The sequence below is a fragment of the Anabrus simplex genome, chromosome 2 (assembly GCF_040414725.1).
Source record: "Anabrus simplex isolate iqAnaSimp1 chromosome 2, ASM4041472v1, whole genome shotgun sequence".
Lineage (NCBI taxonomy): Eukaryota > Metazoa > Arthropoda > Insecta > Orthoptera > Tettigoniidae > Anabrus > Anabrus simplex.
The window spans coordinates 1,203,734,644-1,203,748,176 of record NC_090266.1 but is presented as its reverse complement, the minus strand read 5'-3'; positions in this window follow the sequence as shown (position 1 = coordinate 1,203,748,176).

Below are 13,533 nucleotides of genomic sequence, written 5' to 3'. Positions count from 1 at the left end.
CCATGCCATAGGCATGTTAGGAGGTCTAGTCAATTATATATGCCGTTTTCCGCAACATTCTGTGACATATAATGTAGTAATTAGCAGTCTACATGCCGAACCGGTGTGTGATTTGCGATACCCCAGCCCGAAGGGAGCAGTTTTCTGCGCTGTAACGAGAAAAGGATAGCGCAGTACCGCTGAACCTTGAAATCGCGCTCTCTCTTCATGTGAGCGAGATGGGAAGATGATGCTACGCGTGGAGATGTAGGTTGTCGGAGAGTGGGCTCAGTTAAGGTGTGTTAACCCCTGAGAAATGTATGCCCTCTACTAATTCAACACCGCATTCACTGGTGCCACTTCTACCGCACCATATCATTTTATGGTACGTTTACTTTTCTGATGTCTTCACGTTCCTAGCGAACTCTAGTATCTATCAACTATTACTCTTTCCCATCCTGTGTCGTTACCACTATGTAATCCTTCTCTATTCCGACAGATGGCGTATTATACGATAGGATAGGTCAAAGCACTTCTTTCTGCCCCGTCTTATGGGATTATCTTTCTGATGGATTTTTGAGATCTTTTCGACTTGAGAAGATGGAGGGATTCGATTTTCAAGTCGCCTTTATGGCTTATAAAAGATATTTTAAGAAATTCAAGATATCTTTGGACACATCTCAACCTTTTGAGTATGCTGTTTGCTTATATTATCGAGGTATTTATTTTTCTTTAATCTTCTTTTAGTTGGATTAGAAAGGCTTCCTTCATTACGTGTTTTTCTGATTTATTCGTGTGTTAACCTTGATTTCTTTTACTGATCCACTTTGTTTATTTTGAGAATAGAAGGTAACACGGATTCATGTGTGTGTATGAGATTGTTTGCTGTGTGCTTCCGAGACCTTTTACCCATGTCGCTTCATTAACATTCCGCTTGAGCTCATGTCGTATTATTTTATCGCGTGTGTTGTATAATTCATATCCATTTCATTGATCTGGTATGAATTCAAGCTTACGCGATTTGCCTGCTACTGTGTGTTTTGGTGTTGAAGACACTCCGTCTCTTTTGATGGACCACTTTCTGGTTCATTCTGTCTGAGCTCGTGAGCGGTTGTTTATTTATTATGTGCTGTACGTCGACACTGTAATATGTTCCTTTATTTGCTACAACCTAACCTCTTGGTCTCTGTGTGAGTGTGGGTGGTTCCGACTTTTGATTCGTGCTACCTTTTGTGCTTAATTTACCTGTTTATTGATCGTTTCATATCGCCGTCATTGGCTTTCCTTACTTATTTTCTAGTTTAATATGTTTTATTCCTTGAGGGTTGCCTTTCCATATTTTCTTGTTGTGTTGCGTGAAACTATGGTAACCGCCCCTTTTGCTTATTCTCTCTGGTTGAATTTTAAAAGCTTGGTGCACCTTTCCCTCTTCTCCTTTTATGCTCTTTTTACTATATGTTATTATATTCTCGGGGGATGTGATTATTATTGTTGAGAGTCTTGATGCCTTGACGGTAGAATCGAATGACAGTACGTTATGATGTGAGGCTATTACTCTCTAATCTTATGATTGTCTTGACCTGACGTGCTATAAAGAAATGTTTTGTACTGTCTAAACCCATATGCTTCAGCTAATTGGCATAGATGCCATATCTTTATGCTAAACTTTTCTTTACGTCCTTTACGAAGGTAAGCGTTTGCGAAGGTATTATTATCATTGTGTCTGGTGTATTTTAATTACGGGCCACATATTATTAATATTGCCCATTTGATTTTCGGCCCCCGTTTTACCTATGCTATTTTCTTTTGATTTCATTTTCATAATAAATTTAAGTTGTTGCCCTTGTCACTGTTATGTTTTATTTTCTTTGCGTCTCTTATATGTTTCTTTTACCTATAAGAGGCCCCAGTCCAGTTCCTGGCAGTTTTCTTTCCGCTAGTTTTGACCAAATCCACTGCACTGGGTCTTCATCGTATCCTTAGTGTCAGTCAATTGGTAGGCAGAGCGTGGTTTGGTCAAAATGTTTCACCAGAAGAGTGATTTTTGGTGAAGCAGAGCTGGACTCGTCAAACCCACTGAAGGTACGTAATGATGTGACTGTATGTTATTATGTGTGATACATGCCCTTCCATTACCAACATTGTTTTCCACGTGCGCACATTTGACTGTATCTTGTGCAGTGTTGTTGTACTTTCATTCCTGATTTATGAGATTTTTTTAATTATTCCTTTACTTGGTCTTGCGTATTGTATCTGTAAATTATGGAAAACGATATGGATAAGCACGTAGGGATAGCGAGAAGGTACTCGATGACCCTCCGGGTATTGAACTAGACGAGAGTAATAATGAAACTAATAATGGTGCTTCACCTCATGCTAGTACAAATTGTTGCGGTACTGATATCAGGGTTGGTGATAGTGGTCATGAACATATCCCTGGCACTAACATGAGAGTTATGGATCATATTCCTCATTCCATTACAGACAGGTCCCCCTATTTTAGCCCTGCTCTTTATATCATCCGTAAATGGAACTTGAAATTTTCCGGGGAGGAAAAAGGACTCTCTGTTATTAAGTTTTTAGTAAAGGTCAAGGATATAGCGGCATGCACCTCGATGCCTTTAGACCTATTTGTACCTGTCGTTCCTGGTATGTTGGAAGGTAGTGCTGGCAAATGGTACAGATTAAGTAAATACAAAATTCAATGTTGGTCTGATTTCGTCAAAGAACTTAATGTTAGGTTCGGGTTATCTGATATGGACTTCGTATTAAAGCAAGAGATACTTAGGAGAACTCAAGGTCGGGATGAACCCATCGATGAATATGCCACTGGTATTCTTACCCTATTTAATCACTTGGATATTAGAATTCATGAGTCAGAAATTTTCGATACCTTCTACCGCAACCTAGCTCCTCAATATAAATTGTTTATAAAGAGTTCAGAAGTAAATTGTGTTGACGACATCATCTGTCTTGGCCGTGAATTTGAGTCGACACTGCAACTGAACAACATGTACCAACCCCCTCCCCCTCCTGCTGATTGCTCTTTTCCCGATACGGCTTGTCGCACCTCGCCTAAAACTGTTTCTTTCGCTAGGTCGCCAACCAGTGTGCGACATTCTAACAGGTCTACTGATCGTTTTGAATCGCCTCATTCTTCGGGCCGTATTACCAATGCTCCTTTGAGCCGTGATGTATCTCGCCATAAGGCTGCAAATCCCGTCAAATGCTGGAATTGTGGAAAAGATGGACATATTTACCGTAACTGTAGATTGCAGTCTTCTATAAAGTGCAGTCAATGTGGTTTGACTGGGGTCTATCGCGACATATGCCCTCGATGCAATTCTAACCAGGGAAACTAGCTTCGCACCAACGCGATGGTCCGCCGTTGGTGCCGAATAACTGTTCCCATCGCAAAATTTGGGGACTTCCTTCATCATCACCCCGGGCCAAGGTTCTTTGCGGTTCGCGCGCCATGTATGCTCTCTTAGACACCGGGTCGTGTAGTTCCTTTATCAATCGATCCTTTGTCGATGGTATGATATTAAAATACCTTCATAATTCTAGTTGTACGGAAAATTATGTGCCTGCGGACGGTCGCCGCGTATTTCCTGTGAAACGCATCCGAACCCACGTGAAAATTCATAACCTCTCTTGGGACTGGAACTTCAATGTTGTCCCAGACTTGGCCGTTCCTCTCATCCTAGGTACTGACTTCATGCTTGCTACTGGACTGTCGATTGACTTCATCAGACGGTCCTTCGCTTTCCGTTTTAGATCGAACGAAAGTTTCCCCTTTGTGAGCCCCTTCAGAAACAAGCCCCTGTGTTCCTTGTCTGACGTTAAATCTTGCATCGGCCTAAGCGATCTGTCTGAAAATCAAACTTTTATGCTACATAGTCTCTTGGAAGAATTCGCTGATGTACTGTCTACTAAGCTAGGATGTGCTAAGGATATTTCGTATCGTACTGAATGATGACATGCCTGTTAGACTCCCTCCTTTTCCTTGTTCTCCTCCTAAACTAGCTGCTATGAGGAAGTGCGTCAATGATTTGCTGGATAAGGGTGTCATAAGTCCGTCGAAGTCGCCTTACAGCAGTCCTACCTTTTTAATCCCCAAAAAAGACGGTCAAACGCGTCTAATCATTGATTACAGGGTTCTGAACCGTAAGGTAATCTTCGAGAGTTTCCCTCTTCCTATGATAGAGTCCGCCTTACAGTCCTTCGGGAAAGCCAAGTTTTATTCAGTCTTCGACTTCAATTCAGCTTACTTTCAGATTCCCTTGGATCCTAGTTGTCCCGAATTTACTGCTTTCGCTACTCCTTTCGGCCTGTATCAATTTAATAAGGTGCCTATTGAAATCTCAATTGGTGGTCAAGGTCTAAGCCGCATACTCGACACGGTCTTCGGTGACTTAAAGTTCTCCTGTCTGTTTTCGTACCTCGAAGATGTCGTAGTCTTTTCCAATACCTTTGAAGAACACATTGCCCATCTCCGCGAATTTCTCACAAGGCTAAAAAGGCATGGTTTTACGGTTAACCCGGAGAAAGTATCCTTATGTACTAGAAGGATCAAGTTCTTGGGACACATCATCTCCGATTCTGGCATCTCCGTAAACCCCGACAGGGTGAAATGTATCCGCGAGTTTCCTAGGCCTAACAATGTCCGTGGTATCCGTAGATTTCTTGGTATGGTTGGGTTTTATTCTAGGTTCATCCCAAACTTCTCTGACATTTCTGCCCCTTTGAACCTGTTGAAAAGAAACAATACTCGTTTCTGTTGGGGCGATGCTCAAGAACAAGCTTTCAGCAAACTCAAAGATGCCCTCTGTCAGGCTCCGGTCCTGCACAGCCCCGATTTCGACAATGACTTCGTCCTTCAATGCGATGCTAGTGACATTGCAGTCTCTGCCGTCTTGAACCAGAAGTTAGAGAATGATAGTCTGACCCCTATTGCATACTTCAGTAAGATGCTACATGGTTCAGAATTAAGCTATTCTATTTATGAGAAAGAATGCTTGGCTGTCATTCTCGGTGTTGAAAAGTTTCACTCCTACCTAGAACACCGTCATTTCTGGATTCACACCGATAATCAGGCATTATCTTGGATGAGCGCTAACGTAAAAATGTTAGGGAGAACTGCCCGCTGGATACTTCGCTTGTCATATTATAAATTTACTGTTGTGCATGTGAGAGGCAAGGACAACGTCGTAGCTGACTGTCTGTCACGCATGTTTGATGGCGTGGAAAATCCCAACGATAACGTTGAATGTAGTTCTGGTTCTAATATTTCGGTTAACGTCCTTCAAAATTACCCCTGGAGCTTTACGAATATAGGTTTCCAAGAACGACCACAGCTGCAGGTCTTTCGAGATTAAGAAGGGTCTCTTGTGCCATAAGTGTCCTCGAAACAAGTCCTCGAAAGTGTTCATTCCCTGTGCCTTGAGGACTATGATTCTGAATTATTATCATGACTCATATTTGGGAGTGCACATTGGGCAGCTTAAAACATTTCATAAAATCGCTCGAAATTACTATTGGCCGAGCCTAAAGAGAGATGTTTGTGAGTATGTCAGAAACTGCGACGTTTGTCAAAAGTGCAAGCCCGCTCAAAATAGTCAAGTCGGATTTCATTCTGCCGATGTGGCTAACGCTCCTGGAGAGAAACTATTTATTGATTTCTTTGGACCTTTAGTAAGATCCCGGAACGGACATATCGGCATCCTATCTGTCAATGATGGTTTTTCTAAGTTCGTTTGGCTATTCCCTGTCCGGAAAATCAACTCTGCCGTCACCACTAAATTGTTATCCAATCAAATCTTCGCCATCTTTGGGCCTCCCAAGACATTAGTGTCAGATAATTCCTCTGTCTTCACCTGTTCTAGTTTTCAGAATATGTGTTTTTCATGGGGTATTAAGCATATCCATCTTAGCCCTCACCACCCTCAACCGTCCCTAATCGAGAGATTCCATCGTAACCTCAAAACATGTTTATGTGCCTTTCACCATAATAATCAGTCCCGTTGGGACTCCTGTTTGTCTTTTTTCAGCCTAGGTTTCAACACCGCGGTGCATGAATCCAGCCAATTCACGCCAGCCGAACTGTTTCTGGGCAGAATCCCTAACGATCCACTTATGTTACAGTGGAATATCGACTATCTCTCCGTTCCTTCCCGTCACCTGAGTGTGGAAGAAAAATGGAAATTAGCTTCCGATCATCTGATAAAAGCAAAGAACAAGGTGGCTCGGAGGTATAACAAGGGGAGGAGACCGGTCCCTTTTGGTGTTGGGGACCTAGTTTTAATCAAGAAATTTCCCGTCAGTTCCGCCTCGGACCATATCAGCCGGAAACTACGTCAGAAATGGTCCGAGCCAAAAAGAATCGACAAATTCCTGGGACCTGTAACGGTCGAGCTGGAAGACATCGCTACGCAGGAGCTCTCCAAAGCCCATGTATCCTTGTTAAAACCATATTACCCAAGGAAACCGTAACATACATTTTACTTCATTTTTACTGAGTTATCATATTGTTTTCTGCATCTACCATGCAAACTTGGATTGTATCTCAGTGAGAAAACGGTATACTCAGACTTCTTTCTGTTTCAGGAATAGAAAACTGTTACCTTCCTTATGAAATCAAATAGATAACACAGATTAATCACGACAAAAGGAAAGCCAGGAGGCGAATCGTAATATATGGAGAAAATGAAGTATGATCGTACTTGACATGCGCATGTTTATACGCTTTACTGGACTGCGACACACTTCAGGTCTTAAAAGACTCTGCTCTTCATTGTTCCCCTGTGTTGACCTTAGTGACAGGACACATACGTCTACACGTGTTTCTGATGGAAAACGTACATTCTCATATATGTACCTACCTTTGTATTATACTCATATACCTGTATTAAGTTAGCATTAAGTTTAGTTATAGTTGTGTGCGCACACTTGATTTTGCTTCAGCTTTCAAGTAAAATGAATTCTTCCTATCTGGCCAACAGGACAGAATTAATTTTCGAGGGGGCACTTAGAATATTTCTACCGCACCATATAATTTTATGGTACGTTTACTTTTCTGATGTCTTCACGTTCCTAGCGAACTCTAGTAACTATCAACTAATACTCTTTCCCATCATGTGTCGTTACCACTATGTAATCCTTCTCTATTCCGACAGATGGCGTCTTATACGATAGGAAAGGTCAAAGCATTTCTTTCTGCCCCGTCTTGTGGGATTATCTTTCTGATGGATTTTTTGAGATATTTTCGACTTGAGAAGATGGAGGGATTCGATTTTCAAGTCGCCTTTATGGCTTATAAAAGATATTTTAAGAAATTCAAGATGTCTTTGGACACATCTCAACCTTTTGAATATGCTGTTTGCTTATATTATCGAGGTATTTATTCTTCTTTAATCTTCTTTTGGTTGGGTTAGAAAGGCTTCCCTCATTACGTGTTTTTCTGATTTATTCGTGTGTTAACCTTGATTTCTTTTACTGATCCACTATGTTTATTTTGAGAATAGAAGGTAACACGGATTCATGTGTGTGTATGAGATTGTTTGCTGTGTGCTTCCGAGACCTTTTACCCATGTCGCTTCATTAACATTCCGCTTGAGCTCATGTCGTATTATTTTATCGCGTGTGTTGTATAATTCATATCCATTTCATTGATCTGGTATGAATTCAAGCTTACGCGATTTGCCTGCTTCTGTGTGTTTTGGTGTTGAAGACACTCCGTCTCTTTTGATGGACCACTTTCTGGTTCATTCTGTCTGAGCTCGTGAGCGGTTGTTTATTTATTATGTGCTGAACGTCGACACTCTTATATGTTGCTTTATTTGCGACAACCTAACCTCTTGGTCTCTGTGTGAGCGTGGGTGGTTCCGACTTTTGATTCGTGCTACCTTTTGTGCTTAATTTACCGTTTCATATCGCCGTCATTGGCTTTCCTTACTTATTTTCTAGTTTAATATGTTTTATTCCTTGAGGGTTGTCTTTCCATATTTTCTTGTTGTGCTGCGTGAAACTATGGTAACCGCCCCTTTTGCTTTTTCTCTCTGAAGAGCTCGGTGCACCTTCCCCTCTTCTCCTTTTATGCTCTTTTTACCATATGTTATTATATTCCCGGGGGATGTGATTATTATTGTTGAGAGTCTTGATGCCTTGACGGTAGAATCGAATGACACTACGTTATGATGTGAGGCTATTACTCTCTAATCTTATGATTGTCTTGACCTGACGTGCTATAAAGAAATGTTTTGTACCGTCTAAACTCATATGCTTCAGCTAAGTGGTATAGATGCCATATCTTTATGCTAAACCTTTCTTCACGTCCTTTACGAAGGTAAGCGTTTGCGAAGGTATTATTATCATTGTGTCTGGTGTATTTTAATCACGGGCCACATATTATTAATATTGCCCATTTGATTTCGGCCCCCGTTTTACTTATGCTATTTTCTTTTGATTTTATTTTCATAATAAATTTAAGTTCTTACCCTTGTCATTGTTATGTTTTATTTTCTTTGCGTCTCTTATATGTTTCTTTTACCTATAAGAGGCCCGAGTGCAGTTCCTGGCAGTTTTCTTTCCGCTAGTTTTGACCAAATCCACTGCACTGGGTCTTCATCGTATCCCTAATGTCAGTTCACACTTCACCATAATTTACTAAAAAGAGGAAGAATAGGAACACCTTCATCAGAAATAATTCTTGGAAAAATATGAGTCAGGTCTCATTCGAACCGATGTATTTAGTGCTAATTGTTGATGCATATAAATGCAATACTTGAATAGTGGATCCGTAATGACGCTTGTCATATAGCAGTACGCAGAGTAAAGATGACTGTTGAAACCTGACAACGTGTGAAAAAAGTGGGAGATCTTGCGTGATGAACCATGATGCGTGATTTTCTAAAAGGACGCTTTTGAGATTGTGAATGACCTACTGATCGCTTTAGGTCTATATGCGATCAATAGAAAGTAGAGGTCACAAGCTATAATTTGAGTGTTTTCACGTTGCTGAAAGATTCCGATTACCGGACCTCCAAATTCAGCAGGGGCATCATTTACCTCCCCCCTGACCATTTTGTCCGGAGGCTATAAGTAGAGCCAAGACCTAGATACAGTATCTCATTGTAATTTGTGTAGCTGCGGTACTAACACGTTAGGAGTGAACTTGGATATCAGTTTATGAAGAGTTGTGTCATAGAAGAAAAACACATCAGTGCCATGAAAGATATCGCGGAATAAGCCGTGTGGTACCAGACCATGTGCATTATTAGTGAATAGAAGCCTTAATTTAATATTTAACGTTCTAATGGTTAACAACAGTCAGTTGCAGCTCATGGTGCAATCACTAACGAAAGGGCAAACGCGTCAAATTGTTTAGAGGTAGTGAGACAGTTAATTATATGCAGCAATCAGTAATAACCGATCCAAAGCATTTTACGGGTGAGTGACATTCAAAAAATTAAATAACTGTTCCTGACAAATTTTAGCGTTTGCATACTCCATGGACACTCGTGGTGATAGACTGTGTGAGTAATGGCGAAATGAACAGTGATTTCTACAAACTTGCCACTATTTGCATTGATCTATTTAAAATTATCGGTGTATCGTGCCAGCAGTAGATACCCATTTGAAAGTACATAAACAGTGTTTAACAACTGATTTCCCATTTTTGCCTGTATGTTCGTGAATGATCGTCGAACCCAAGATTTGGAGCCTACAAGAATCCCGCCTAAGTGCCTGCAGTCATCTCTAGAGGGAACGTCCACAGACTCAACTAAGAAGAACACAGTTCGAGAATTGGATCGTAGTAGCATGGAGAGGAACCAAGGACTATCAACGAGAAGACCGCTCATCATGAAGTAGTTAAAACCTAAGATGTACCTCGAGATGACAGCAAACCACACCCAGCATGTGATAAGTACCTATTTGAATATATGAACCACGAGATTTGCATGCAAGTAGAAGCTTTTATTTTGTAAATATTAAAAATGTATAATTAATCATTAAAATGTAGAGAACACCAAACGTGTGTGACTGGGAAAGATTTATTATTTTAGTTAGGATTTTAAAATGATTTAAAAATAATCATTGATATTTAGCAGGTCTATTTGCATAAATTATTATATAGATCCCCTTAAATTCGTAGTGTATATGAAGAACGTATTTGGGAAGAATAGCGATTTAGCTAAACTTATAATTTCTCCGTAATATTATTATCTGGTAAAGATTTTTATAATAGTTTGAATATGAACTATATGTTTGTTTCAAGGTAATTCAGGTGTTATAAATCCTGTATGATAATAGTTGATGATTTAAGATGTCCCAGACCGAGGTATTTTGCGAATTATAGATATGCGAGAAGAATTAAATAAGCTGTAATAATGGAGTCTTCTCTGTGAATTAATAGAACGGATTTGAGATGCGGTGGTATGATATGGAAGGGTGAAGCTGTAATATGTTGTGTTGTTGGAATGACAAAAGATAATAATAATTGTGGCTGTTGTGATTTATTGAATTGGGCTGAATATATAGCCAAATAATGAATAATAAGGAGTAATGGCTCTCAAATGAATACGTACTTGAGAACAAGCCGAGATGATATATCAAAGAAAGAAAAAGAAAAAGAAAGTAAGTAAGAAAGAAAGAAAGAAAGAACGACGATTTCAATGTGTTTGTAGCCACAGAGCTGGTCACACAACTGTTGTCATGATTGACAGGTTTATTTGGGTGGACTTAGGGTCGGAGGAATGCTTGTCGTTTTCCAGCAGGCTAATGTTTACTGGCGAGAACCTTTTCATTCACCAGAGCAGTCTCAATTCCATTCTAATGAGACGTTATAAGTAATGCGGAAAAGTTTCTGATTTTTGCGAAGGATAGATCCCTTCCCATGTTATGCATTGAATTAACTCGTGATTGGAGTAAAAAAAATTTTACCCTCGAAGCTGAAGTACCTGTGTTCGACACGTGTTGGAGAGAAGAATTTAACCAAATACCATGGCTTGGTTAAGCCATAATCTTCGAGATTTATTGTGTGATATAAGTTTGATATGTTTTATGTAATATGTTTTATTATTTCCCAAAGTGTTCTATGGTGATGGGTTCGATTCCAGCGTTGGCTGATTTTTCTTTGAATGTAATTTGTTAGGTGAACCCAGGATACACGTATGTGTTCACTGTAAATATATAACTGTGGTGGTCAAATGGACCATGTGTTAGATATACGGCGATGCAATCTCGTGTTTTAAATAAACGTACTTATATTTTTTTAAACCATGACAAGAATATGTTAGAATGATTTGAGGTATGCCGAGGACTAACTACAACTATGAATAATCTACAAGGACACGAAAGCATACTATGTATAGTTGTTGCATAATTTTTGACTGTTTCTTGTTCATATGTTGTAGTATGGCACCATCTCGTGTGATTTATCAGTATAAATAAAATGTTTAGCAAATAATATTTAAACGAAGACTCTTCTCATTTAACAAATTTAGTGTATTCCTCTCATGTGATAGAATCCTACTTTCGTTATATTTTATCTAGAGACTATTTTTCCTTTTCGAACATTCCATTGCCCGTATGCTATGAGTTCAGGCGGTGACGAAATGAAAGTAGGGAGGACGAGACTTCAAACCTGGTAAGTGACTTCTGGAGGTTCTCATCCAACTATTCCAACTATACATTTGTTTGTGAAACCAAATTATGCAACAGTTGCCCTAAATGACCCAGTAAGGCTACAGTATGTATGTATATATGGAAAAAAGAATATCATATCTTTTGAAAATCGTCCAAAGCTGAACATATCCAAGCGATTCATGCAAGATGCCGCCGTACTGCCCTACAGGGCCTCACAGCTATGACAATCGTGCAACGAACTTAAATAATAGGCCTTCTGAGGACTCACATTCACACACCCGAACCTTCGGCTCTGTATTAACCATCTGCCAACTTAACATAGAAGGCAAAAAGTGAATATTCATCCAAGATCCTTCATGAACTCTCCGTGGATGTGGTTGTACTCCAGGAAACCACACACTGAAGATGACCAGCAATTGAAACATAGGGGTAAAATTCTAGGATACCAACTAGCGGTAGCAGTGAATGATCCTAAGTATGGCATAGCCACCTTTGTCAAGAACGATATAGCAAACTGTGAAGCAATGGAACACGTTACACACGAAGCATTCTTCTCCTCATCTATAAAGGTAGATAATGACGTTATTACTAACGTATATAAGCCACCTAGCGTTAGCTGGCCAGAGTACAGAATGTTGGTACCTCCAGAAAACAGCATCATTCTTGGAGACTTCAACAGCCACCACACGCTGTGGGGATACGATGAGTGCGATGAAAAAGGAGACAGGCTATTTGAATGGATGGATGCAAGCGATCTTAAGCTAGTGTACGATGCCAAGGACAAAGGAACTTTCCACTCTGGTCGTTGGATAAAAGACCATTCGCCAGATCTCTGTTTTGCCTCCCATAACCCTATGACAACTACCTCAATACACAGACAGGTACTGAACGATTTCCCGCGGAGTCAACACGGACCCATAATCTATAGAGTTGGTCTTCAGATCCCTGTTATTAGGTCTGTACCCATACCTAGATGAAACTTCCAGAAAGCTGAATGGAAGTCATATGCTTTGCACACAGATGCCAACATTAGATGGATAGCTCCAACGCCAGAAAATTACTGGAGGTTTGTTGGGCTAATAAAATCGGCTGCAAAAAGAACCATTCCTCGTGGCTATCGGAAAGATTACATACCTGGTTGGAACGAGTAAGCAAGTGGCTTGTTTGCTGAATACTTAGAAGAAAACAGTCAGGAGAAAGCAACTGAACTTCTGAAATCACTAGATAACGCTGGAAGAGAGAAGTGGATAACAGCAGTACAAGATCTCAACTTCACACACTCTAATAGAAAAGCGTGGTCACTCATCCGTAAACTAGATCCAACTTCCACACCACTGAGGATGCAGACCTCCATTAATGTGGAAACCATAGCAAACCACCTGGTCTCTGTATCACGGGTTCAAGGGAATAAGAAATTTACAAAGCAAGTTAAGTCGGAACTAAGGCAGAAAAAACAAGAAATCCAACCAAATGACCAATATTCAAGTCCGTTTTCCTCAGAAGAGATACGAAATGGTGTCGACTCCCTTCGTAGTGGTAAAGCTGCCGGACTTGATGGCATATTCCGAGAACTTTTAAAGAACTGTGGTCCTGCAACCTCTTTCTTTAGTAATGTTATGCAGTCTGGGAGACTGCCTCCGCGGTTTTAGAAAACTAAAATTATCGCTATCTTGAAACCAGGCAAGGATCCCAAATTACCCCAAAGCTACAGACCAATAGCCCTACTAAGCGTAACTTACAAGCTTCTGGAAATATTGATTCTTAACAGGATAGCTTCTACGATTGAATGCCTCATTCCGATTGAACAAGCTGGTTTTCGTCATGGCCGTGACTGCAGCGATCAGTTGCTTGCTCTGACTTCCTTTATAGAAAATGGATTTGAGAGGAAGAAGAAAAGTGTCTCCGTGT